The sequence below is a fragment of the Pyrus communis genome, chromosome 2, assembly GCF_041283825.1.
Source record: "Pyrus communis isolate YQ-2024b chromosome 2, ASM4128382v1, whole genome shotgun sequence".
Taxonomy (NCBI): domain Eukaryota; kingdom Viridiplantae; phylum Streptophyta; class Magnoliopsida; order Rosales; family Rosaceae; genus Pyrus; species Pyrus communis.
In genome coordinates, this window is record NC_142566.1 from 27124292 (window position 1) to 27149797 (window position 25506).

At 39.5% G+C, this 25506-nt stretch overlaps 1 long non-coding RNA gene and 1 pseudogene across 2 annotated transcripts; both read right to left on the minus strand.

Moving 5' to 3' along the window:
* Positions 1-12583: 12583 nt before the first annotated feature.
* Positions 12584-13523, minus strand: LOC148698849 (uncharacterized). Its single transcript, XR_015960172.1, has 2 exons — positions 13287-13523; positions 12584-12981 (listed from the first exon to the last, which is right to left on the minus strand). It is a non-coding gene; the product is annotated as an uncharacterized LOC148698849 (long non-coding RNA).
* Positions 13524-13533: 10 nt separating this feature from the next.
* Positions 13534-21291, minus strand: LOC148698850 (disease resistance protein RPV1-like; annotated as a pseudogene). The gene is made up of 4 exons (XR_015953093.1): positions 20729-21291; positions 15224-16316; positions 14700-14993; positions 13534-13887 (listed from the first exon to the last, which is right to left on the minus strand). The product of XR_015953093.1 is annotated as a disease resistance protein RPV1-like (transcript).
* Between the last annotated feature and the right edge of the window lie 4215 nt (positions 21292-25506).

The following is a 25506-nucleotide window of genomic DNA, read 5'->3' on the forward strand; positions in this document are numbered from 1 at the left end:
TATGAGAAGTTATTACGAGAAGTTGCTTAGGTGCTTTTAAATTAATGTTTTCGTAACTTTGTTGCGTATAGGTGATTCGTTTTCCGAGGACGAACGTTCACATTCGAGGCAGGGGGGCTACGACCCTTCTAATTATCAGTGAGTGGGCTTTTGTTTTCCGTATATACCTATATACATTTATATTCCCAGAAATTAAATAGAAAAGGTTATTTGAGTTATGCCATGCACTATATTATTATCACTTACGCATTATCATATGCATTGGTAGTGGCATACATTCATATTTGTGTATTTGGTGCTGTGGACGCACAGGTAAGTGCCAGGTAAGTGGTATTCTTGTTGTTATGCAATTATAGTTTGAGATGTTTAGAGAGCTCATAATCTGCACCCCCGGTGTTAGTGCTCCCGCCCAGGGCCAGGGCACAGTCCTTCACGTGATGTTCACCAGCACCACACGCTCGCCTTGGATCCAAGTTAGGTGCAAGCCTTGTCGGACAGACTACATTAGGTGGTTCCGACTCGTAGGTGACCCGCGATTATTCGCACAGTCTTCACGTGATCGTAGCACTAGAGCGTATATATATTACACCCAGTCCTGTCGGACAGACTACATTAGGTGGTTCCGACTCGTGTGCAGATTCAGATATTGAGTTGAGATTGGAGCTCTAGATGCAGCGGTACATGTCACGTTAGGTGACTCCCGACTGCCAGATTATATGTTATTGATGTGAATTATGCTTGAGTATTTATAGTTGATTATGAGATTCTGATGTGGCATATTCTCAAGCATGAATGGTATATTATGGAGCATGAATGGCATATCATGAAGCATGATTGACATATCTATACATACGTATATATGTTCCTTTTCTGGGAAGTATACAGGTTTTACGGCGAGGGGTTAGAATGTATTTTGTTAAAGAGTTTTCAAAGAGCTTTGTTTTTGCCCACTCACGCTTTTGTTTTTGCGCCCCTCCAGGTTCTAGTGGTCTAGCAGATTCAGTGGTCTATCCCAGAGGGCGTCCCGGCATTTCTGACAGATACTCACCATTGTAGGGTCACCTTCGGGTGTAATTATGTCGTACCTTTTCCTTTTGGACTGTTGTAGACTTGCTCTGAACTGTGTTTCACATACACTAGTACTTTGTATGCTATTAGGTTTTTATTTATTCGTACTTTTATATTACTATCTTAATAGCTTCCGCACGCGCACATGGTTACGTCACCTTCGTGTGACGGCCAGCACGCCCTGATCTCGGTCGGGGTGTGTCAATGTTATTCAAGTAAATATATGAAATTAATTAATGTTAATCAATGATTAAACTAAGTCTTATTTAACGTAAAGCAAGAGCTACTTTTCCACATAATAGGACAGTGAATTTTTCAGGAGCTGCTTTTTGAAAGAAAAAAAAAAAAAACAAAGCGAGAGCTGCTTTTTGAAAAAGAAAAAAAAACAAAGTGAAAAAAGAAAAGCAGGAGCCGCTTTAAACATGATTTAAACTTTTTATTTTCGAGGTTATCCTTTAAACATGAACTATACTAAAGTTTAACTAAATCTGAAACAGTGTAGTAATCTGATAGATATGTAATAAACAGACAAATTATGTTATTCAATAAATCTTGAAATTTTTGACAACTTTAATCAGTGGTTAAACTATTACTCATTTGGTTGATTTTTTGCAGGATTTGTTCTTAAATGGAGAATTAGAAAAATGATTCCGAAGATCGCATGGTACTATTTGATTATGTAACATCATTTAGCTCAAGACATACATGTTAGGTGTTTGTTATTTAATGTAACATTAGCTCAAGAAGAATCATTTTATTCTTTGTAGCACTGACTTCATGTCATCATATGATAAACAGAATTTCAATTTTCATATGGACTAGTTGCCTACGGATCTATAATATAAGAAACTTATAGAGTTTTCTACCTAGAAAATACAATAGAACTTTTACGGGAATTCATTTTCTTCTATTACTTGTTTAGAAATATATATACATCAGTACTATTATAGTTTTACAAGGAAACAAATAACATATACACAAACCTACTTAATAAAGGACACCTATTATTTACATTCCCTATTTTTCCTAATATTGACTCACGCTAACACTCCCCCTCAAGTTGGTGCATAGATATCACACATGCCCAACTTGACAAGTGAGTCATCAAACCTTCGACTACATACTGCATGAGTTAGAACGTCTGCAAGTTGCTCCTCTGACTTCACAAAAGGTATTGACACAATCTTCCTTTCAAGCTTCTCTTTAATAAAATGTCGATCAACTTCCGCATGTTTTGTCCTATCATGCTGTACCGGATTATCAGCTATATCTCTTGCTGACTTATTATCACAGTATAATCTCATGGTTTCCTTTGGCTTGAACCCAAGCCCCTCAAGAAGCTTTCGAAGCCAGAGAATCTCACAAATGCCGTGAGCCATCCCTCGATACTCGGCCTCAGCCGAGGATCTTGATACTACCTTCTGTTTCTTACTTCTCCATGTAACCAAATTTCCTCCTACAAACGTAAAGTATCCCGAAGTAGACCGTCTGTCACCTACACTTCCTGCCCAATCAGCATCCGTGAACCCCTCAATTCTCAAATGTCCATACTTCCGATATAGAACTCCTTTCCCAGGTGCAGACTTTAAATATGCTAAGATACGCATAACAGCAGCCATATGATCTAGACTTGGTGAATGCATAAATTGACTTACTACACTTACTGCATAGGCAATATCAGGCCGTGTATGAGCCAAATAAATTAGTCTCCCTACAAGTCTCTGATATCTCCCCTTATCAACTGATTTCTGATTCGGATCCACACATAGATGATGTTTTTCAACAATAGGTGTATCTACTGGCTTGCATCCCAGCATACCAGTTTCTTTTAGCAAATCCAAAACATACTTACGTTGTGACAAGAAAATACCTTTCGAAGATCGAGCAACTTCAACTCCAAGAAAATATTTCAAATCCCCCAGGTTCTTCATTTCAAACTCAGCCGCAAGATTCTTCTGTAATCTTGAAATCTCATCACAATCATCTCCAGTAATAATCATGTCATCTACATAGATGATTAAAGCTGTCACTTTTTTCTGTCTCCGTTTAACGAACAATGTATGATCAGAATGACTCTGATAATACCCAATCTTTTTCATAACTTGAGTAAACCTATCAAACCATGCACGAGGCGATTGCTTCAGCCCATAAAGAGACTTACGCAACCGGCATACTTCGGTACTTCTACCAGCACTGTACCCAGGAGGAAAATCCATATATACTTCTTCCTCCAAGTTCCCATGGAGAAAAGCGTTTTTCACATCAAACTGTTTTAATGGCCAGTCCATATTAGCAGCTAAAGAAATCAGAACACGTACCGTATTCATCTTGGCAACCGGAGAGAACTTCTCTTGATAATCTACACCATATGTTTGGGTGTATCCTTTAGCTACCAACCTTGCTTTGTACCTGTCTATTGATCCATCGACTTTGTATTTGACGGTAAACACCCACCGGCATCCAACTGTTTTTTTCCCTCCGGCAAGGACGTCACCTCCCAGGTATTATTCTTCTGTAACGCCAACATTTCTTCATCCATTGCATTTGCCCACTTTGGATCCTTTAGAGCCTCATCCACACGAGTTGGTACTCGAATAGCCTCCATATTGTCTATCAAGGTCTTACGCTCTGGTGCAAGACCATTGCATGAGACATAGTTGGCTATCGGATACTTTACTTTGCCTTCCGGAGAAAACCTGTCAGGTGGCACACCCCGATTTTGTCTCGGTGGCAGCTTATATGTATTTACATCAGTACTTGCATTAGTTACATAATCATCCACAATACTTACCTCAGGTTTATTCAGAGAAGAATCATTGGGCATCACCGTGGAGCTAGAGAGAGAGGGGGTTACACAAGTAGGATCGACAATGAACTGTCCTGACTGCGGATCACTCTCGGCATCTTTTGCTTCTGACTGCATGCTGGCATCTTTTGCTTCTGACTGCATGCTGCTCTCGGCAGCAACTTCTGGCACGGCATGTATGATCACTGCCGCATTAGGCACGGCATCAGCATGCACGGCCTCAACATCAACCACAATATCAGCATGCACGGCCTCAACATCAACCACAGTATTTTCTCCCAAGTCCAACCATTCCAGATCACCACTAGAGCTCTCCCCCTGGTGATCTGAAGATGAAGATACGGGGGCATAAAAAAACTCCGATTCAGAAAAGGTCACATCCATAGTAACATACATATGCCGAGTCTCAGGGTGATAACATTTATATCCTTTTTGGTGAGATGAGAAACCAACAAACACATCGAAGGGCACACGGATCCAACTTAGAGCGATGAATTTTCGGAATATGCACATAAGCCACACAACCAAATACCCGGGGCTTGAGAGTATGAGTAGACATCACCTGAACATGTTGAGTGAGAACTTGAAGAGGAGTTCAAAAGTCAATCACCCGAGAGGGCATACGATTAATCACGTAGACCGCATAAGTAACTGCTTCAGGCCAAAAAATCTTAGGAACAGACGCGCCCAGAAGTAGAGCACGTGCCGTTTCTAAGATATGGCGATTTTTCCGTTCAGCCACTCCATTTTGCTGTGGAGTATAGGGACAGGTTGTTTCATGGAGAATGCCTTGATCACAAAGAAACTCCGACAACTCACAATTAAGATACTCACCACCATTATCAGAACGAAGAACTTTAATTACAGATAAGTATTGTGTCCGAATCATTTGAGAAAAGGTTCGGAATACCATACCAACATCACTCTTATTTTTCACCACATATAACCACGTCATACGAGTGCAATCATCAACAAACGTAACAAACCACTTAATCCCAGAAGAAGTAACAACAGGAGATGGTCCCCAAACATCAGAGTGCACAAGTTCAAACGGTAAAGCTCTTTTATTCATACTAGGAGGAAACGAAGCCCGATGGCTTTTAGCAAGAATACATACTTCACAATGTAAGTCTGATTCATTTATTCCACTAAATAGACTAGGTAACATATGCCGTAAATACCCAAAAGATGCATGCCCTAACCGACGATGCAACAACCACACTTCTTGTAAATTACTTGACCGGGACGCTCGAACCGCATTAGCTCTGCCAGAAACGACGTCGTCCACATAGTACAACCCCTCTCTCTTAGTGCCACGCCCAATTATCTCCTTGGTCTGAATATCCTGAAGGAGACAAAATGATGGATACATTAGAACAACACAATCCAATTGTTCAGTAACCTGTGGTATGGATAACAGATGATGGGATAAAGAAGGAACAAGCAAGCAATGATGTAGGGGAAGTGTAGGGGTAAGATGCACAGTGCCGACACCACACACGGGTGCCAACGTACCATTGACAGTTGATATATTTTTCCTGTGAGATGTGGTCATGTATTGAAACATATTTTTATCATATGTCATATGATCCGTTGCACCAGAATCTAAAATCCAACCTGTATTTGCCATTTAATAATACGCAGAATGACAATCACAAGTACACGGCAATCACAGCACCCTACCAATTACGGAACCACAAGTTGCAAGAACAAACAAGCAGCAGCCACTCACGGCAATTACCCACGGCAAAACAGACAGCAAGCAGATTGCAACAGTAGAGCAATATTCCCACGAGGCACAATACGAAATATAATACACGACACACTTGCTGCAATAAGTACAACAGCAAAGACACAATACGCTGCAACAAAAAAACACACAGCACGCAATACACAGTAGCACGCAACAAGTAATTGACTTTGCTGCAAGGATGCAGCGGGAAAAATTTGCTGTGTGTTTCCCTTTACGAAAGCAACAGCACGACACACGAAGTCTTGGCAGCAACACACACACACGGCAGCAGCAACAGATACGGTACAATTGCAGAAAAACACAGCAATTTGTACACAACCCTCACGGCAGCAGCAAGGTATTGTGCTGCACAGCAATATACAGCAACAGACTGCACACACAGCAGTACCACACCCACACGGCAACCCTGTTTTCTGCAGAAGATTTGCAGAAATAAGGTCAACCAAGCACAGCGGAAAAGAAAACTAGGGTTTTGGCTTTTTTTTTTTTCCTTTTTTGATCAACACGGCACGAATATAGTGCTAAATAGCACAATTAACAGCGCTGCAATAAGCAGCAGAGCACGGTATGATGATACCAGTAGTTACCCTTCTCGGCACAACACAATACACACAAGTACACAACACGCAATCAGGTTTGCTGCAGGGATGCAGCGACACCAACTGAAGACCTGTTGTGACTTTTGTTCCCCTTCGACAGTAATGATACAGCACACAAGGGCAATAGTCTTGGCTTGCTGCATGATGCGGCAGAGACCATAGACTTGCCGGATATTTTTGTATTTTTTTTCCTGGTTTCACGATAGCAGCGATACGGTGTGAGCCTTAGGGTTACGGTTGGCTCTGATGCCAAATAGAACTTTTACGGGAATTCATTTTCTTCTATTACTTGTTTAGAAATATATATACATCAGTACTATTATAGTTTTACAAGGAAACAAATAACATATACACAAACCTACTTAATAAAGGACTCCTATTATTTACATTCCCTATTTTTCCTAATATTGACTCACGCTAACAAATACCTCCAAAGAGAAAAGAAGAGACTACCGTTTATATACATGTGCGGTCTTTATTGTATTTTTAGCATTTAAAGAGACTTAATAGTGAATACTTACAGAAAAAGTTATTGATATTCTAATGGTTGTTTGAAAATTCTCTTAAAATAACTACAAACTGTTGATCATATTCAACAGTGAAAGTAAAACTGTAGACCAGATCGATCTTCATTTAGAAATGTAGAAGGTAAAAAGTAGGGATGGAGTGATACAGTTTTGGCACATGACGGGCAGGGCAGGGAAAAAGTGGATGGAGCAATGCCATAGCACTAAGATACATACAAGAGAACGTGTACTCCACTCACATCCCGATCCAATATTTCATCTTATGATTTCTTTCACCTTACGATTTCTCCTTGCCTTTGCTAGTAGTGGCTACTTCGTTTCTTCTTCTTAATTTTCTTATTAATTGGGGTTTAATCATTCCAAAATAACATATTAATTAGTACAACGTGCTTATAACACTTTCAATGTGCCCACTTCTATGAGAAATTTTTTAATATCTCAGAAATACGGTCTGATACATCTAGTGTTATAATACAATTAGTTAATTTTTATTTTTATTTTTTAAGCTAATTATATTTTGACACTTGTTATACCAAGCCGTGTATCCGACAAACTGATAAATCCCTGCACTCCCATGACCACTAATTAGTCTCTAAGAATTCTATTATCTTCCTCTCCATATATATTGTGGTACTTTTTAGTATGCTAGGAAAGAAATAGTATATCCTAATAATAACAAGTTAACCTTGCACAATTTTGCTCCATATTTAACCATATATTAATGTCATCAGAGACAACAACTAATTGGCTTAAATTGAACGCACTTCGTAAATAGTTTCGACTCTTAACGAAAAAATTCGAAGGGATCGAGCAATCTACTAGCACGCTATAATTCCTCAATTCATTAAAGCTAGTTAGCCTGCATAGAAACATGAAAAACAAACTACTAATTTCTTATGCAGCAAGTGCATAATCATAACCACCATCATTGTTGTCGCCATCATTACCTTTCATAGATGCTGCTGGAGCACAGTCATAATTTGAATCATCGTCATTGCCATTACCTTCTATGCTTGCTGCAGGGGCATAATCGTATCCGTCATCACCATCGTCGTCATCATCCCCATGCTTCTTGCACCACAAGACACTTATCATCAAATTTGAAAGGGAAATCAAATTGCCAAAAAAGACCTCTCTTATTTCGGTATTTCTTTGTTAGGGGTTGTTTGAGAGCACTTCTCTATATTTCATTATTATTAAGAAGAAATATATATAAAACTAGACGATACTGGGTTGTTTGAGAACGCTTCTCTATAAATACTTTTGTTAGTAGCACGTTTACGAAGTAGTTTGTTATTTAGTAAACAACCCAATATATGCCTTTATATTACAAAGAAGTGATTTTTACAGAGTAAATGACGTGTTTTGATATTGAGTAAAGTGTTTGGTATGAGTATTTCTTAGTATATAATGTCTCATTTATGTTATATGATGTTCAAAGTTCAACGCACAAACTTTAAAACATACTTTTCAACTTCTTTAGGCTTCCTCAAACTTCAACTTCCAAAAAGTCTAAAGTCCCAAGCCATTTTATGTCTTTCCTTTCCCTTAACAAAAACCAACTTAAATTGCTTTTTTTTTTTTTTTCCCTTCCCCTTGTTCATCTACAAATGCTATCTCCAATAAGATGAGATCTTTTAATTTGTAAAAGTTATTTATGTATCTACATTGCTCCACTTTAAATTTAAGGGAGTTTTAGCGAAACACTTCCGTTACTGTTCACTTTTAACGAAAAACCATATTTTTTACCTTTTCCTGATACTATTCACTACAACTTTATTTGTCATTTTTCATTAAAAATACGATTTTTTTTTTTAAACTTTTCGTTAGTTTTCCTTAAATTTAATGGCAGAAATAGGTGGGCATAGTGTTTTAAAAGGAGAGAAAATACAGAAATAATGTCAGAATTGGTAACACTTATTGAAGCCGCTATTTCATGTGACTAAAACATTTCAGTTAAAACCAAACTCAATTGTGTTTTCTAAAAGTTAATGATGTCATTTAAATTTGACATCTCATTTAAAACGCTCTTATCATTTTTCAGTTTAAGTTCGATTCTACTCATTCCAATTCGATCTTAGGAATACAAAACTGAGGTTGAATAATTTAAAAGACCATCCAAATTACGTTCCTGATTAAGAAGCCTGCATTTATAAATATTCAACAACTCTCTTATCTAAAGATTTCATTGCCAAAAAATTGGGAAACAATGAGAGATTAAGCAGTAATTAATCCGCCCCCTGTTTAATTAGCGGTACAACAAAACACAACATTTCCTTCAAGTCCTTACATGCACGTAATAATCCGGCTAGCAGAGACAGAGAAGCGCGATCGTGAGCTTCTCATTCCGGTGGCAGACTACGGCGACGAAGATGCATCGTCTAAACCCTCCTCGTCTTCCTCCTCCTCCTACCGCACCGGCCGCGAGGTGAGTTTCAATTGCTGTTTGTTTTCATTGCTTTGCGTGTTGTATTGTGTTTGGTCGCTGAGAAAATGGAGGAAAATTCGAGGGAAAAGCTGAAAGTTTTTGCATAGGTTGCGAATTGAAGTTAGTATGTGTGTGTTAATTGTGATTTATGGGTTGATTTTGGCGATTAAATTTCTAATTTTGTGTTTGACATTGTCTGATTTAGTGTTTCCTTAGGCTAATGGAGGAGCAAACTCAGATTTGGGTCTTGTTTTGTTTGTTCATTTGGACTTATAGTGTGCTAATTTGGATTTTCGGTATTACTTTCCGCTCATTTGTCTGAAATTTGGGTGTGAGTAGAGCTCTATTTCTCTGCTCGAGCTTCCAAGTAATGTGATAAGAAGATCAAACAATTGATTCGGGTATATCTAAGCAGACATCGTTGTGTTTTACTTTTAGTCAGTTTAAAGGTGTTCCTGCTGTATTATACCACTGGTACGCACGTAAAAATTTGTCTAGTAAGTCAGCAGTAATTTATCAAGAACCGGTTAGAGTGTGTCAAGTTTGGTTACTTTTGGTGGCCTAAGTTGCTGCCGCATAAGTTTTCTCATACTTTTTGAGTGTTTGTGCTCCTTTTTCTTAATCTTCATAACAATCATTCTTATCTCTTTTATCTCTGTGCAGAAGTTTTCTAAAGTTGTTAGATTTTGGTCATCAAAAAAGTTCATGATAGGATGATGGCCATTTCTTTCTTCTGGCTCCTATTATGTTCAAATCATGTTCGTATGCAATACTATATAGAGCTGAGAGTAGCTGTTAAATTTATTAGCTTGAGCCATGAGTTATGCTGAAAGATGGAATGCTTTAGTAGTGATAGGAACTTAAACTTAGATTGTTGGCATGCATTTATAATCTATTTTTCTCCATTCTTCTCCATTTGTTTGAACTCTAGGAGATTTGTTACAGGCAAAGGAATAATTGGATAAGATGGAGAAATAGCCTCTCGCTAGATGAATTCAAGAAATGCACAACTTAGCCTCTTATAAGTTTTAGACCGAGCCCATTTCATGTAATTTTACGCTAATCATGTCGTGTGCGTGGATTTTTTTTGACACATCTGTTTAATCTAGTTGCTAATGAGATCAAGGCTTCGTTCTCTTTCTTCGAGATTGCTTTTTGATCATATTCACTCTTTGTTCTTTTGCAGTGTGATCCTATTTCCAGTAGCGACTTGGAATCTACATTTTTGGATAGGTTCTTCTCTCCAATATATGCTTGGAATCGACATTTTGTTACGTCGTATTCTGAAATGCATTCCTTAAACCCCCATTATTGGATAGGTATATTCTAACTTGCATTAGTCATTGGTCTTGGGGTTTGACGTTGCTGAGCTAAGTATGTAGTCCGTTTTCTCTCTTCATCTCACCCTAGCTAGAGACACAAATTTTGGTGCGATAATCCAACTTCAGTAAAGAGAGTTTCACCCTAGCTAGGGTTTGATTTTCTTCAACTTGGATGCTTAATTGTCTTATTCTCAGAATAAGTTTTTTGATTGCACGAGTGACAATATATCTTATCTAGAGTATGTAACAATAAGGAGAGATGGGAACAAAAGAGAGATCTGGAATCACTCTGGCTTTTGGCATCACACCAAAGGTGCATTGGAAATCACCTCAATAGAGCAATTAGATAAATTCAGGCATCACAGCGAAGGTGACTAAATTTGGAATCACTCCAGGTCAACCTGTGCCTCACACATAAGCAGGAAATCCAAAAGCTTACAAAGTAGTTCATTTTTCATCTATGGAATCGGAGGAGCCTCATGCACCATTGGTTTGAGGAGAGGAAGCTTTCCACACCAAAAAGATGCCAAAAAGTTTGGGAGCAAAAGAAGGAGCTTTGAAGTCTGAAAAAATGCACTGAAAAATGGAAGCAGAAGAGATTCCAAGCGAAAGGTTTGACAAGAAAAAGTGAAAAAGTGGAAAGTGTCAGCAGAGAAACCTGAAGAAAGAGAGGCCAAGACGAAAGAAAAGGCTTCGAGAAAGTTGAAAGCTTCTCATTCTACAGATCTCAAACCACATAGAAAGGAGGCAATTGACAAGAAGGTTGATAAGATCCAAAAGGTGACTTCGGTTATTAGGAACTCATCAGAGAAAGATATAGTGAAATCTAAAAATGTGTCTAAGTGTCCAGAGGATCTCAGAAGCTAAACCGCACAATTGATTCCTGGTCGAAAGAGATGAGGTTCGAAGGGCAGCAGTCATAGGACATTGTGAAAGACATTGTGAAAGACTTCTTGGAAGGAGCTCTTGATCGGGAGGGCTCTCTTGTCTCACTTGAACAAAAAAACACAATTCTATGATGGAGTTTGTAAAACCAAGGCATTCTGCTGATGGTTTTCGAGGAATGGAAATCAAGAGCTTAAGAAGGTGATCAGAGACGGCTTTGTGAGGTAGAAACTGGTGGAAAATACAGAATCTGTCGAAATGGGCAAACTATTTTCGATAAATGGATTCATGCTTGGATACTCCCTCCAACAGCTCAACCCAGAGTTCTATGTTTCATACCACCAGTGACTCCACCATTGCAGCAACAACAGCTGCTTCGCAAAAGGCGGGGAAGGGGCCGAGTCTGATTGCCAAGCTCATGGGAATCGAAGAGTACCCCTTAAGACCTTTGCAGGCCGCTCTGAAGAAACAGTTTGAGGAAGGTGAGAAGACTGTTTCAAGTCAATATATCGGCAACCAATTACTGCGACAATCACAATCTCGAAACGCTCATCTCAGAAATGTAGCATGTGACTCTAACTGAATCAGTTGCAAGTCTTCCTTGTCTCAAAATCGTTTTAGAAAATTTCTGCTCTTTTTTTTTTTCACCTTACAAATATAAGTTTAGGAAGCTAAACGTAGTAATGTTCTTTATGCAAACCAAAAATGTTGTGAGTGAAGAAGAAACAGATGCCTTTGTATCTCAGAGTGAGTGGAGGTATGGCCTTCTTGAATTGCAAGAACTTGATTAAGTATGGTCGCACTTGTAAAATGAGAAAGTGCATTTGACAAGAAAACGTTGGTGCATTTGTATTTCTGCGAATTCGAGTGCTATTTCTGGAATCATTGGAAGCATCTTATATCAGTTCTTGTAATATTGAAATGTTTCTGAATGCAATATATTTTTCAAAATTCAAAACAACTACGTTTTGGAAAAACCATAGGAATCTGCATGTGCACAATAGGAAGGCAATTAGAACTTAGGGGAGAGAGAGGGAGGGGGGGTGGTGTTGGGGTGGAGGAGAGAGATACCTATATGATGTTCTTGCCAAAATCAGCTGTGAGATTGGTAAACCTTTTCATATCAGTCCACGTCATGGGGGTTTAATAACTTATTCAAGCGTGGAGCCTCAGTGAGTTTGGGAGAATCACTTGCTTCCAGTTCTCTCATATTTGACATTCCGAAAAATTGGGCATTGTTTCCAATGCAGGGCAATCAACGGCATACAGAAATTTCAAACTTCTTGGTAAATCACGGATTGTATGAAGATATATGCATCCATTCCCTCCAAGCTTTGAAAGGCCATTGAGGCTGGGTAGGGTATGAACATCATTCCCTTCAAGATCCTTAGGGATTGCATCATCAGGTAATTTGGGCAAATGACCAGGCACGGTACTCAGAGATAAAAGTGAGATTCTTCAATCCTACTATGGAAGGTGGTACTTGTCTTATGGCTGTAGAATCTGCTTCAAGAGCCCCAAAGAACCTCAAACTCCAAAGTAAAAGCTTGAAAAGATAGTCTTCATATAGTAGCTCCTCCCAATCTTCTCTGCCTACGTAACATTGCACGCATCGACCTCAGGATATTACTCATGATGAACTTTCATAAGTGGTGGTATGTCAGGGATTGTACGAAGGTTAAAGCATTTATCTAACCGCAGAGTTTCAAGCTTTGAAAGACCACTGAGACTGGGTAGGGTATGAAAATCATTCCCTTGAAGATTCAAATATTGTAAAGAAATTAGACTCCCAAGATCCTTAGGGATTGCATCATCAGCTAATTTGCACCACGAGAGATTTAATTCCCTTAAAGAGTTTAAGCCGTGTAACGAATGTGGCAAATGAATACTTTCCACACCTGATAGGGATAAACGAGTGAGATTCTTCAATCTTACTATGGAAGGTGGTACTTCTCTTATGGTTGTATCCTCTGCTTCAAGTGTTCTCAGTGATATCATCTCCCCTATATCCTCACGCAGTTCTATGAATTTTGAACAGTCATTAAGAAGAAGAGTCTCAACAGATTTCAATTTATAGAAATCCCTTGGAAGAGAAATAAGCTTATCACACCCCTGAAGGTTCACCAACGAAAGTCTTTTAAGATGACCAATGGAAGGTGGTACTTCTCTCATGTCTGTTTGCTCTGCTTCAAGTGTTCTCAATGATATCATCTCCCCTATATCCTCATGCACTTCTCTGAATTTTCGACAGTCATTAAGAAGAAGAGTCTCAACAGATTTTGACTTATAGAAATCCCTTGGAAGAGAAATAAGCTTACGGCATCCTGTAAGGTTCACCAAAGAAAGTCTTTTAAGATGAACAATGGAGGGGTGAATCTTGGACAAACGCTCACACCCTTCCAATATTAACTCTTCAAGATTTGGGACTTGTGAAAAGTCCGGTGATTTCTGTAAGTATTTGGACAAGCTGAGATCAAGGGTTTTCAAGTTATGTAGCGACTGTTGCAGAAAATCAAAAGAAAATTGAAGTTAATATCCGAAATGAAGATGTTACTAAAAAAAAGAGAAGAAATCCAATAAACAAATAGAAACAGAACATCATCAGGTGTAATTCATTGTACCTTGGAACCCTTCCAAACTTGTACTAGATTGCTTAGACGCATCTCTAAAACAACTAGTTTATCTTGATTAAAAAAGTCATCTGGTATGGACTCTAAAGGGCAGTATTCCCAACGCAACCGTATTAACTCTTTGGGAAGATGTTTGTATTCTCCTTTGAGCTCTATGCTGATGCGGTCAAGGGATAAACAAGTGAGATTCTTCAATCCTACTATGGAAAGTGGTACTTCTCTTATGGCTACATGCTTTGCTTCAAGTGTTATCAGTGATATCATCTTCCCTATATCCTCATGCACTTTGAATTTTCGACAGTCATTAAGAAAAAGAGTCTTAACAGATTTCAATTTATAGAAATCCATTGGAAGAGAAATAAGCTTATAATGACATCTTGAAAGGTTCACCAAAGAAAGTCTTTTAAGATGACGAATAGAGGGGTGAATCTCGGTCAAACTCTCACAGCCTTCCAATATCAACTCTTCAAGATTTGGGACTTGTGAAAGTCCAGTGATTTCTGTAAGGAACGGGAATAGCTTAGATCAAGGGTTTTCAAGTTACGTAGCGACTGTTGCAGAAAATCAAAAGAAAATTGAAATTAATATCTGAAATGAAGATGTTATAAAAAATAAAAAAAAAAGAGAAGAAATCCAAAAAACAAATAGAAACAGAACTTCATCAGGTGTAATTCATTGTACCTTGGAACCCTCCCAAACTTGTACCAGATTGCTTAGACGCATCTCTAAAACAACTAGTTTATCTTGATTAAAAAAGTCATCTGGTATGGACTTTAAAGGGCATCCACGCCAGCACAACCATATTAACTCTTTGGGAAGATGTTTGTATTCTCCATTGAGCTGCACGTTGCTGAGCTGCAGCAATCTCAGTTTCTTCATATTGGCAAATGCTTCTGTACTGAAACTATGCATGTTAGAGCCTCGAATCCAAGGATAAGGGAAATTTAGAGCAAGTCCTTCAACTTCTTCAGTTCCCTGTTAACAAAAGGTTATACTGCGTAAGAAAGGGATTGCATATGTTTACATGTATTATTATTTATTAGGCAAAAATCACGTACGATGAATATATGCAAGTACTATTGTTGGCTAATTGAGCTTTCCTTGCGCAACCGCATATATTTGCACACGAATGTTGTTTAAAGTATAATAGACATGCTTTTCTTGTACGATGCAAAAATTCAAAACTTTATTCGGAATGTACTTACAGATTTATATGTCAATACATTGGTGACATCTTCACAATTTCACAACCTGCTCCATTTTCCAGGGTCACCAGGAGATTTTTCAGAAATGATTACTCTGGCCATTTCTCGAAGCAAATCATGCATATTCAACTTGTTGCCTTCAACAGTTACAAGGCATCGTTCACAAAGGACGTTGATTCCTACTGTTGCAGAAAATCCACATACATCTAACAATTTTGCGACACGGTCCTCGTCCTCTCCAATAAAGAAACAAGATATGTTAAGAAATGTAGCCTTCTCCGTATCATCTAGCCCGTCAAAGCTCATTCTTAGTGGTTTTATTATTTTTCCATCAGGAGTTCTTTTCAACTTATCCAATTGACCATTCCACACTTTTGGGGGTCTTTCACACAAAAAAGAACCTAAAACTTCAAGGGCTAGTGGCAATCCTCCACAATAAGAAACAACTTTTTCTGAGAGTTGAAAATATTCTTCGTTAGGCTGTCTATTTCCAAATGCATGCCAACTAAAGAGTTCCAGAGCTTCTCCTTTATTCAATATCTGAGCCTGATATACTTTGTCCACTTTTAGTAGTAGATGTTTATCTCGTGTGGTTATGATAATTTTACTTCCTGAACCAAACCACTTGTGATTTCCAGCAATTGCATTGAGTTGTTCCACTCCATCTATGTTATCCATGATGACAAGTACCCTTCTATGTGAAAATTGTTCTTCTATGCAACAGATACCTTCATCAACAGTGCTTATTTTAATCTCTTGATCCATGATGTCAAAACTAAGTTTTTTTTGCAAATGAATTAGGCCATGTTTACTTGTAGTGTCGCTAACGTCGGCAAGGAAACTTTTGAATTCAAACTCATGATGAATTTGGTTATAAATGGCTTTGGCAGCTGTTGTTTTACCCAATCCACCCATCCCCCAAATTCCAACCATGAGAACCTTATTTCCTTCCCCACTTGAAAGATAAGTGATAATTTCTTCAACACGAGAATTGATTCCAACTGGGAACTTGGCCACATGTAATTTTTTTGTTATGGGGAGCCATTTCCAAAGATTCTCATAAATAATTTTCTTAATAAGCTTTGCTTCATGCCTGAAAACACAATTCGTAAGAAAATATAAATAACGGTGCAGACTTGCAGTGACTTACTATTTGCAAGGATTATTTACTAATTAGAAGAAATATATCAACAAATGACCTATTATTACATAAGTTGTCACGTAGACAAATGAGTGACCTTATTATTACAAATTATTTACAACTTATACCAGGAACACTTATTCTCAAATTTGTTCTTACGCCGTTAGATAACCCACACAATCTAGACAATAAAAGCTAATTATTTTCTTTATGTGTTTTAAATATTGTATTGCGTGTTCAATAACTATATTCTATGCATTTTGAGCTTCTCGTAATCTGCAAGACTGTATATTGTGTGTGTGTGTATACATATATTCACTAATTTAATTAGATTGCATAGTCACAAATTTACCTTTTTAAATTTGTGGCACTGTGGGCTTATTGTAATTGTACAATTTGTTTTTTCGAGTAATTTACCTATATATTGCATATTCACCTTGATGGTATAGGCAAGTTATTTCCCTACAGGGCACGTTTGGTGGAGTGGTTAGGTTAGGATTGGATGGGATGGGTTGGGCTATCATCTACTCTTTGGTGTAGACTATCCCAACTAGATTAGGATTGGATTGAAAAGTAGAAGTGCAAAGAAAACATAGAAATATCGACCGCACGCACTAAACCCAACATTCCAGAAACGGAAACAAAGCAATTGAGATCAAAGAAAATGCAAAAAGGATAGCAGAAAATTACTGGACAGGGGAGGAGGCGAAGGAGAAGACAATCGAAAAAGCAGAGGGGGATCAATCAAGGTGGGGATCGCAGTAATTGTCATCGCAATCGACGGTGGTAGAAGACTCATCAGAGAAAGGTCGTTTCTGGAATGTTGGGTTTGTGCTTACGACGACCTCACGCCGCTGCTCCCGATGATTCCACGGCTCTGCTGCTGCTCGCGCCGATCCCAAAGCGCTGCTCGCGACGACCAACCCCACCTTGTACGATCAGATCTGTGGACAGAAAGAGCCTTCTGATGACGACGACGACCACGGAAAAAAAAAGGAAAAAAATATGTTGATGTCGACGGAGAGAAGAGAGGAATCCCATCATCGCTAATGCTCATTATTCGCATCAAACAGCCGGCAATGGACTTGAGTCCATTTTAATGGTCGACAGCCTATCCCCCATCAGACCCACAAAAGCAGCCTACAGAGTATTATCATTTACAACAATTTACCTAGCATCAATACGTAAATTATTATCATACAACTTTGAAAATATAGTTTGAAAATTTCGCCTACTAATGCCCATGCACCTTAAATTAACATGAAATTTTAATTCTTATGAAATTGTTTGAACCCAAAATTACATAATAGGCCTGAATGATCGTGGCTATTAAGTGAACGAAGTTCTAAGCCATTAGGTGACTGAGTCAGGATAATTTTAGTTATTGTTAAGGAATAATATTGTGATTTTTATCATAATAATTATCTCTTAATAATATATTGAATTATCTAGAGCACAGCTGGGTGATAAAGTCGTGGTGATCTTATAATGAATGGAGTTAGAGTGTGGCAGACTATCTTCCATGCATTTATACAAATACAATGGAGATAAAGATGAGATCGTATTATCATTGGAATTTGATCAAAGTTAGCTGGCTTAGATAAAGATGATCTGATAACCATTGTTGGTTGGTCAACGAGGTAGAGGAAATTGGGTTATTCATCCAGCACGGGGTAACTTACGTAGATAATTAGCCAATGAAGGTGCTGTTTATATTATAAACCCATGCACGTGGAAATATGGGATAAAAGATGGCATATGCCATTTTATCCAGTTGTGATTTCACCTGATGGCTCGGTAATTGAGATTGGGATAAAGGATGGTTGTGATTTATTATCAAAGATGGTTGGATGTTCGATGTTCGCGGCTTGGATTCTACAACATGTCTAAGAGTTTTGATTCTATAAATACCGAGCGCCAGACGACTAAAAGGACCTCCAATTCAACATACAACTGTCATGCGCAAACCTCTCAAACATCTTGAGATTTTTTTATTTTCTTTTTCCGCCGACACATTTCAGTTTGGATAAACAACACTATGAAGGCAACCGGCGAACACCTTCAGTTTGGATAAATAGCATTGTTGCCGTAGAATCAGCCGACTGCGAAGCACCTTCAGTTTGGATAAACAGCACTGCGTCGAGGCCGACTGGTTATCGATTCAAGTCTTGGTTAAGAAGGATTTTCGAATCCTTATTGGCAGAAGTCATCTCATTAGCCATCTCGGCGAAGTGAGGTGTTACAAGTTACTACATTCGGCACATTGAAAGTCGAATTTGATCTTGAACTTCGCAGAACTAGCAGCCTTGTCTTCAGGCTCGAGAATCCAAAGGCCGAGATTTGTTCCTTCCTCGGCCGCAGTCGCAAGATAAAGAAGTCAGAAACGCGCTCAAAGCAACATCAACAAATTTAACTCCTCGGTCGAGCTCAGCCGACGAGTTGGCACACCCCGCATTCAACCAAAGGACGTAGTTAGCTTATTAGTTACTCGGCCTGTGCGCCACGTAGGTTTTGTAATTTTTAGGGTCAACAGGAATTTAAAACAATCATTAATTAAACAAATTTACAAACAAACATAACTAAATGTATCATCACATACTAAGGGGCTTTAGGACTACAAAATTATGTAATCTAAAGTCATAAAGCAAAAAATGAATTTTTCTAGTTAAAGCCCAATCCACGACCAAGGGTCTGTTGCCCTAGTTGCATGTCTCTTTACTATTTATTTTATTTTTTTACACGTGTCATTCCACTTAATTTTAAAGTTAACATTGTTAACTACTAGTCGTCACTTAATATTACGGTCTAGTGATATTCTTCTTCATTTATAAGTAACATGTCTTAAGTTTGATTCTTGTCAAAGGCGAATTTGAATCACATAATTGCTAACATCTTGTGAGGCTAAGCCTACACCTCCTCTTTGATGTAGATAATATCATTTGTTCAAAATAAAAAAAAAGATAAAAAAAAACTACCAGTCATATGCTCACACGTTATACATGTGTAATTAAATTTGTCTATTAATTGTTATAAAAATATTTTTGTCACTTTTTTTAAATAAAACTTTGTAATTAAATTCGTGTATTACTTTTTATAAAAATATTTATCACTTTTTTTCTAAACAAATGATATTATCTACACTAAAGGAAAAAAATTGAGTTTAGCCTCACAATAAATTAGTAATAAAAAAAATTATGAAAAAAAAAAAAAACAGGAAATAAAATTGGGCTGGAACTTGGAAGAAGGGGAAGGGGCTGAAGTGGGAGACATGAGCTTTACAAAACCTACTTAATTTTTTAATCTAATTTTTAACTTTTTTTTTTTTTTAATCATACGATAGATTTTGTTAGATTAGATATTAGATTAACTACCTACAGGATGTCTTGAGCTCAACTCCTTTCCATTAAAAGACCACTTACATCTCATTTTTAACTTTTAAGTAGGGTGTGTTATGTTTATTAGGCTCTGATGTTTGTGTAAAAAAATAGCAAAATTTGTACTGTATTGCTCACATATTCTGTTCTTGTACAATTTAATGAGAGAATTAGAATAATAGTTTTATAAAGTTTTGGTTGACAAATAAGATTTTATTAATAGATTAATATGTATTTAAAATATATTTATACATAACTAATTAAAAAAAACTAAAGCATTAAATTGTTTGATTTGATTTAATACCTTGTTCGTAATCATGCCCAAATTAATGGGATAAACCCTCTCTCAACCATTCTCTCTGCGATTTTCTCACCGAGATACCCCAAACCCTAACCCCCTTCCGTTTTTCATCTCCTTTTCAACCATAAAAACAATATATATTAATACACAGCACAAGTAGTCTCGAGCGCTAATCACTCCCAAATTGCCGTTACATCAGGTCTTGATCGACGGATTCGATGCCGAGCAGATATGGCAGCAAATCGACCTTCAATCGCAGCCGCTCATCTCGACCCTTCGCCGCGATTTGAAGCCGGAAATCATGGGCTGTGACGACCACGGTGAAGGGAGTGAGTGTGAGGAGAGAGATAGAAAGGATGAAGAGGAGAGAGAGGAAAATGAACGTGTAAAAGTGAAAGTGAAAGTGAAGGGGAAGGTAATAATGCGATAGAGGATGGGTTTTCGGTATTTGGGTGTGGTTGTCGGGTGTTCCTGTTTATTTACTTCAATTCCTTGTTTTTTTTTTTTTTAGTTACATATAATAATTAACAGTCTTAATTCTAGAGTTAAGTGGAGGGGATGAGAATCAAATACGATGTGCACTCTGGAAAAATATATATGATGGGTTAAGGGCAAAGAAAAAGGCGTTCTAAGGGAGAAAGCTAAATTTTTCAGTTAAATAATCAAAATTGAATAAAATAAATAGTTACCCGTTCTCAGTGTTTTTAAGATCGTAACCAGACAAGTTTGCAGCTTCAGTAACAGCCTTTCTCCATTGCTCTACCCTTTTTCTCTTAGCTTCCCGTTTTTTGTCATCTTCTTCTTTACGGATGTTCTCTTCGTGCTTCTGAAACATTGGGGCTAAACTACCTTCCTGCTTCCTGATGTCTGAAGCTTCAACATCATAGAATATTGGCAAAACATGTTGCTTCAGTTCGGATCTGCACTCCATGATCTTCACCAGCTCGTTGAGACACCAACTCGAATCCGCGTACCTCTTTGAGAAGACAATGATAGAGATCCTTGAGTCTTCGATGGCTCGCAACAGTTCGGGCTTTATTTCTTCCCCTCTTTTCAGATCGTCCTCATCAATAAAGGTCTTGTAGCCCTTTCCTTCCAATGCTTGATGGAGATGGCCCGTGAAGCCCTTACGTGTGTCTTCGCCTCTAAAGCTCAAGAACACGTCGTGCTTCCAGAGTTTTGAGGAGGATGATGAAGAGGAGGCTCCGTGGGCTGTCATGGCGATATCCACCGTATGGCACTGCAGTGGTTCAAATTACGACTGAAAAATATGGCAGTGGTTGAGTTTGTGTTGCCAAACCGATGATACTGAAACACCTAAACCCATGTCAAGATCCTTCAATCTACAAAAACAGAAGTTTATAATATAATAACGTTTAGGTATTGACTTGAGAAACAACATACTGCTGGGCGGGAAGGTGCAGGGAAAAAGAGAGGAAAATAGGAAATAAGGGAACACGAAAAGACAAAGTACTAGTTTAGTATTGAGATGCTTTTATAAAATGTGGATATAAAAAAAAAATTGAGCTTTTGGTAAACACTTAAATACAATTTATTTTCATATTTTTGGGTGTAAAAAAACTGAAAACGTGAAGCAGCAAAAATGAACTTATTCTCACAGCACAGCAGAAATATTTTTTTAAAGTACAGCAATACCAAACCAGCCCAAAGACTATCCAAAATATTCTTGGAAACTTTGAAAGATGCTTTATTCACGTTAAAGACAAGGCTCGTGTTTGCTTTTCAAGAATATGAGGGTAGAAACAATTAAGATCTACCTTATTATATTTCCTCTTACATTAATTCCCAACCAATGTTAGTCACATTCTCGTTTAAATTTTTTCGCTCTATGTTTTATTTTGCAACATCGTAATTTAAATTTTTTATTTTCGATATTACTCTTTAAATATCAATTGTGCTAAAATTCAACCGAATTCAATGATTTAAATATTATATAATAAAGAGAAACGCTAATAGGACTCTTCAAAGTGAGACTTTCTAGGAATTATGCATCACCTCAAGTTTCTGGCAAAATTTTTGCGTCAAGATTATTAAAATATTGTGTCAAAAAATATGAGGTGGTGGAAAGTTTATAGAGAGTCTTATTTTTGAGCAAGTCTCCTTAGCATTTCCTTATAATAAATAGACAAACCATATTATTTGAATAAAATTTAAAATTAATAATGTTAATCAGTGATTAAACTAATTCTTATTCGAAGTAAAGCACCTTCAGTCCAGGCCCTAGGGAGACAAAAGTGTACCGACACAAAATCAAATTTGAATATGTTGACCCTAAGAATTACAAAACCTACGTGGCGCGCAGGCCGAGTAACTAGTAAGCTAACTACGTCCTTCGGTTGAATGCGGGGCGTGCCAACTCGTCGGCTGAGCTCGGCCAAGGAGTAAAATTTGTTGATGTCGCTTGGAGCGCGTCGTTGACTTCTCTATCTTGCGATTGCGACCGAGGAAGGAACGCTCTCGGTCTCTGAGTTCTACAGCCTGAAGACAAGGCTGCTAATTTTGCGGAGTTCAATAATCGTCGGAGCCCGATTCGGTCACCGTGATTATATTCGTAAGAGTATAAGCACGTCGAATCGAGACCAAACTGTATGGGCACAGGTACTCGAACGTGATGTATGTCTTGATGGTAAACGTAGTTCGGCCGTCGGAATGCCGAACCCTGAAACCTACTTGCGAGTATCCAATCATAAAATAACTCGGCGTCCTGTACGCCGAGCAATGCGATTCGTAACACCTGACTATGCCGAAAAGGCTAGCAAGGTGACCTCTGCCAATAAAGGTTCGAAAACCCTTCTCGGCCGAGACTTAGATAGATAACCGGTCGACCTCGACGCAGTGCTGTTTATCCAAACTGAAGGTGCTTCTCGGTCGGCTGACTCTGTGGCAGCAGTGCTGTTTATCCAAACTGAAAATGCTCGCCGGGTGCTTCCACAGTGCTGTTTATCCAAACTGAAGGTGTGTCGGCGGGGAAAAGAAAAGGAAAAAATCTCAAGGTGTTTGAGAGGTTTTGCGCAGGGCAATTGTATGCTGATTGTGAAGGTCTCTTCTGTTTGCATGATTTCTTGTATTTATAGTGCCCCATTCCTTGAAACCGACTCCGATTTGGATTGGGAGTCTTTGTCCCATTTCGCTTCTTCCTCGAACAAACCTACTCCTACTGGGATTCTGAATTTTCCTTCTTTTCGGGACTTCATTCCTTGCTGGTCGAGAATCCTAGCTGCACCAGGACTCCCTCGACCTTTCTATTTATCTGGACTACTTATGATAGGATTTGGCCGACCCTGTTAGCTGGCCCGGGCCCTATTATTCGGCCCATAGTATTTATCATCTCCTTGGGCCGAGCACATCCTGCTGCTTGGCCCAGCAATAATATTTTGGGCCCAAACATTGCCCCCTCGCTTCTGAGGTCGCCGACTGTTAACTCTTGGTCGGGCCTCGACCTTGAAGAAGCGAAAACGTTTATTGCTTTTTTGAACTTTACTTAATGACCGTTATTCCTGCGTATTTATGAAGCATGATTGCACTTTCCTCGTTGCCCCCAAAGCGTGGCCACGTGTCGATTTTACGCCGTTCTAAAAAACTTTCAATCGTGGGCCTCGAAACCGTGCACTAACTGGAACGTCTTATCCTCATTAATGCCTTAAAACTGGCGTCGCACGTAATCGTGCGTCCTGGATTTTCGACTCCTCGATCCCCACTTCGCAGGTTCCCAAAATATCCGAAATGATTGAGCCTTTCCCGGTTAAATTTCCCCCCAATTTGAACCAGTGCCTTTCGAATCCCAGACGTTTGATATTCATCCTGAAAGGCCTATAAATACCCATATTTCTGCCATTCGCCTTTTACGCTTTCAGAAATTCTAAAATCTCAATTTCCTCATCCTTGTTCGTTCAAATCACACCTTCCAGTTCTTCCTTCTGCAATACCTTCTTCTTCCAGAAACATCTCTTCTCCACAAATGGCCTCCTTCATTTCAAAGCTCTCTGATGAGATCAACAAGTGCAAGGATTTCATCGATCGGAGCGTCATTAAGACGCTGCGATTTGAAAATGACATGGCCACCACTCACCAGATTCTGGGCCCCCTTTTTAGAGACGACGTGTCGTCGTCTGTTATTAATCTTCTCAAGGAGCAGTGCCTGACACCCCTGCTTCAAGGGTTTGACTGGTCGAAATGGTGTTTGGCTCGGCCTCAAGGAGCTTGGCCCTCGACCACATCAGTCTGGGCCGCCTGGGTGGACCGAATGAGGATCTTCTTTGGCGAGGAGTGGAAAGCTCTTGGTATCTACGATGCCATCCTGCTTTCGACCATGGAGATTACCATGGACAATGAGCTGCTTATGGCGGCCTTGACTCTATGGTGTTCGGCTACCAACACTATGGTCCTTCCATTCGGCCCCCTCGGCCCCATGGTCCTCGACATCACGACTATCCTTGGGACTTCTCCATCCGGCCTCCCAATCGACGCTGCTCTCTCTGGATGCCCCTCCCTTCTTGACCTGAAGGGGCTTTTCGACGAGCGGGCCGTCGAAACGCTTAGCCGAGGCGATCGAGAGCCCTCGAGAGAAGAAGTTCAGAAACTACACAAGAACTTCTTCAATTATAATACTCTCATCCTCCACTTTGCTGGTCGAGGCGAGGAGAGTCTCAGGAAGGGTGAGCATGAAGCCTTCCTCTTCTACTGGTACAACAAATTTATTTGTTGTACCAGGTCCAACAAATGCTTGATCGAGAATATGCCAGTGGCCCAGGCCCTGGCTAGTGGTCACTCTCTGGCGCTCAGCCCGGCTATTCTTGCCAACCTCTTTCGTTGCTTGGCCGAGACGACCATCAACAAGATTGATCCGCACCAGAACGGGCCCCTCTGGGTCTTCCAACTCTGGTTGCAGGTCTATTTCTCCACTCTTCGGCCTGAAGTCCCTGCCTTCCAACGCTCGGTCGCCCTTGGCCCTCAACTGGCCTCTCGACCGGCTCCACCTCACCGGGCTGACGAGGTCCTCAAGCATTTTTTTGGCCTCAACGTCCTTTCGGACGACGAATTTCTGGTGTGCCGGCGCCAGGAGTACCCTGCCTCGATCATGCTCCCGACGGCAGCTTGGACCGAGGCCGAGGACGCGGGCCTCCGTCAGTCTTGGGGGTCATTCGTACTGGCTCGCGACCTTCCCCTTGGCTGCGATGCCCGCCGAGCCAGTTGGGAGGTCTATCATCCCTACTTTATCGCCCGGCAACTTGGCTACCTCCAAGGTTGTCCCGTGCCCCTGCTCGTCTCCCGTTCCCTTCTGAGCCGGGGGCGTCTTTCTGGCTCATCCAAGAGGGAGTGCCGGACGATGGAGCAAGAGTTCCAGGCTCAATGCAAGAAGTTCCGTCTTCGGCCTACCGTTCCGGAATCCTTAGGTACCGACACTTTCGGAGACTGGTGGGATGAATACACCGGCGACTTCTTCGGC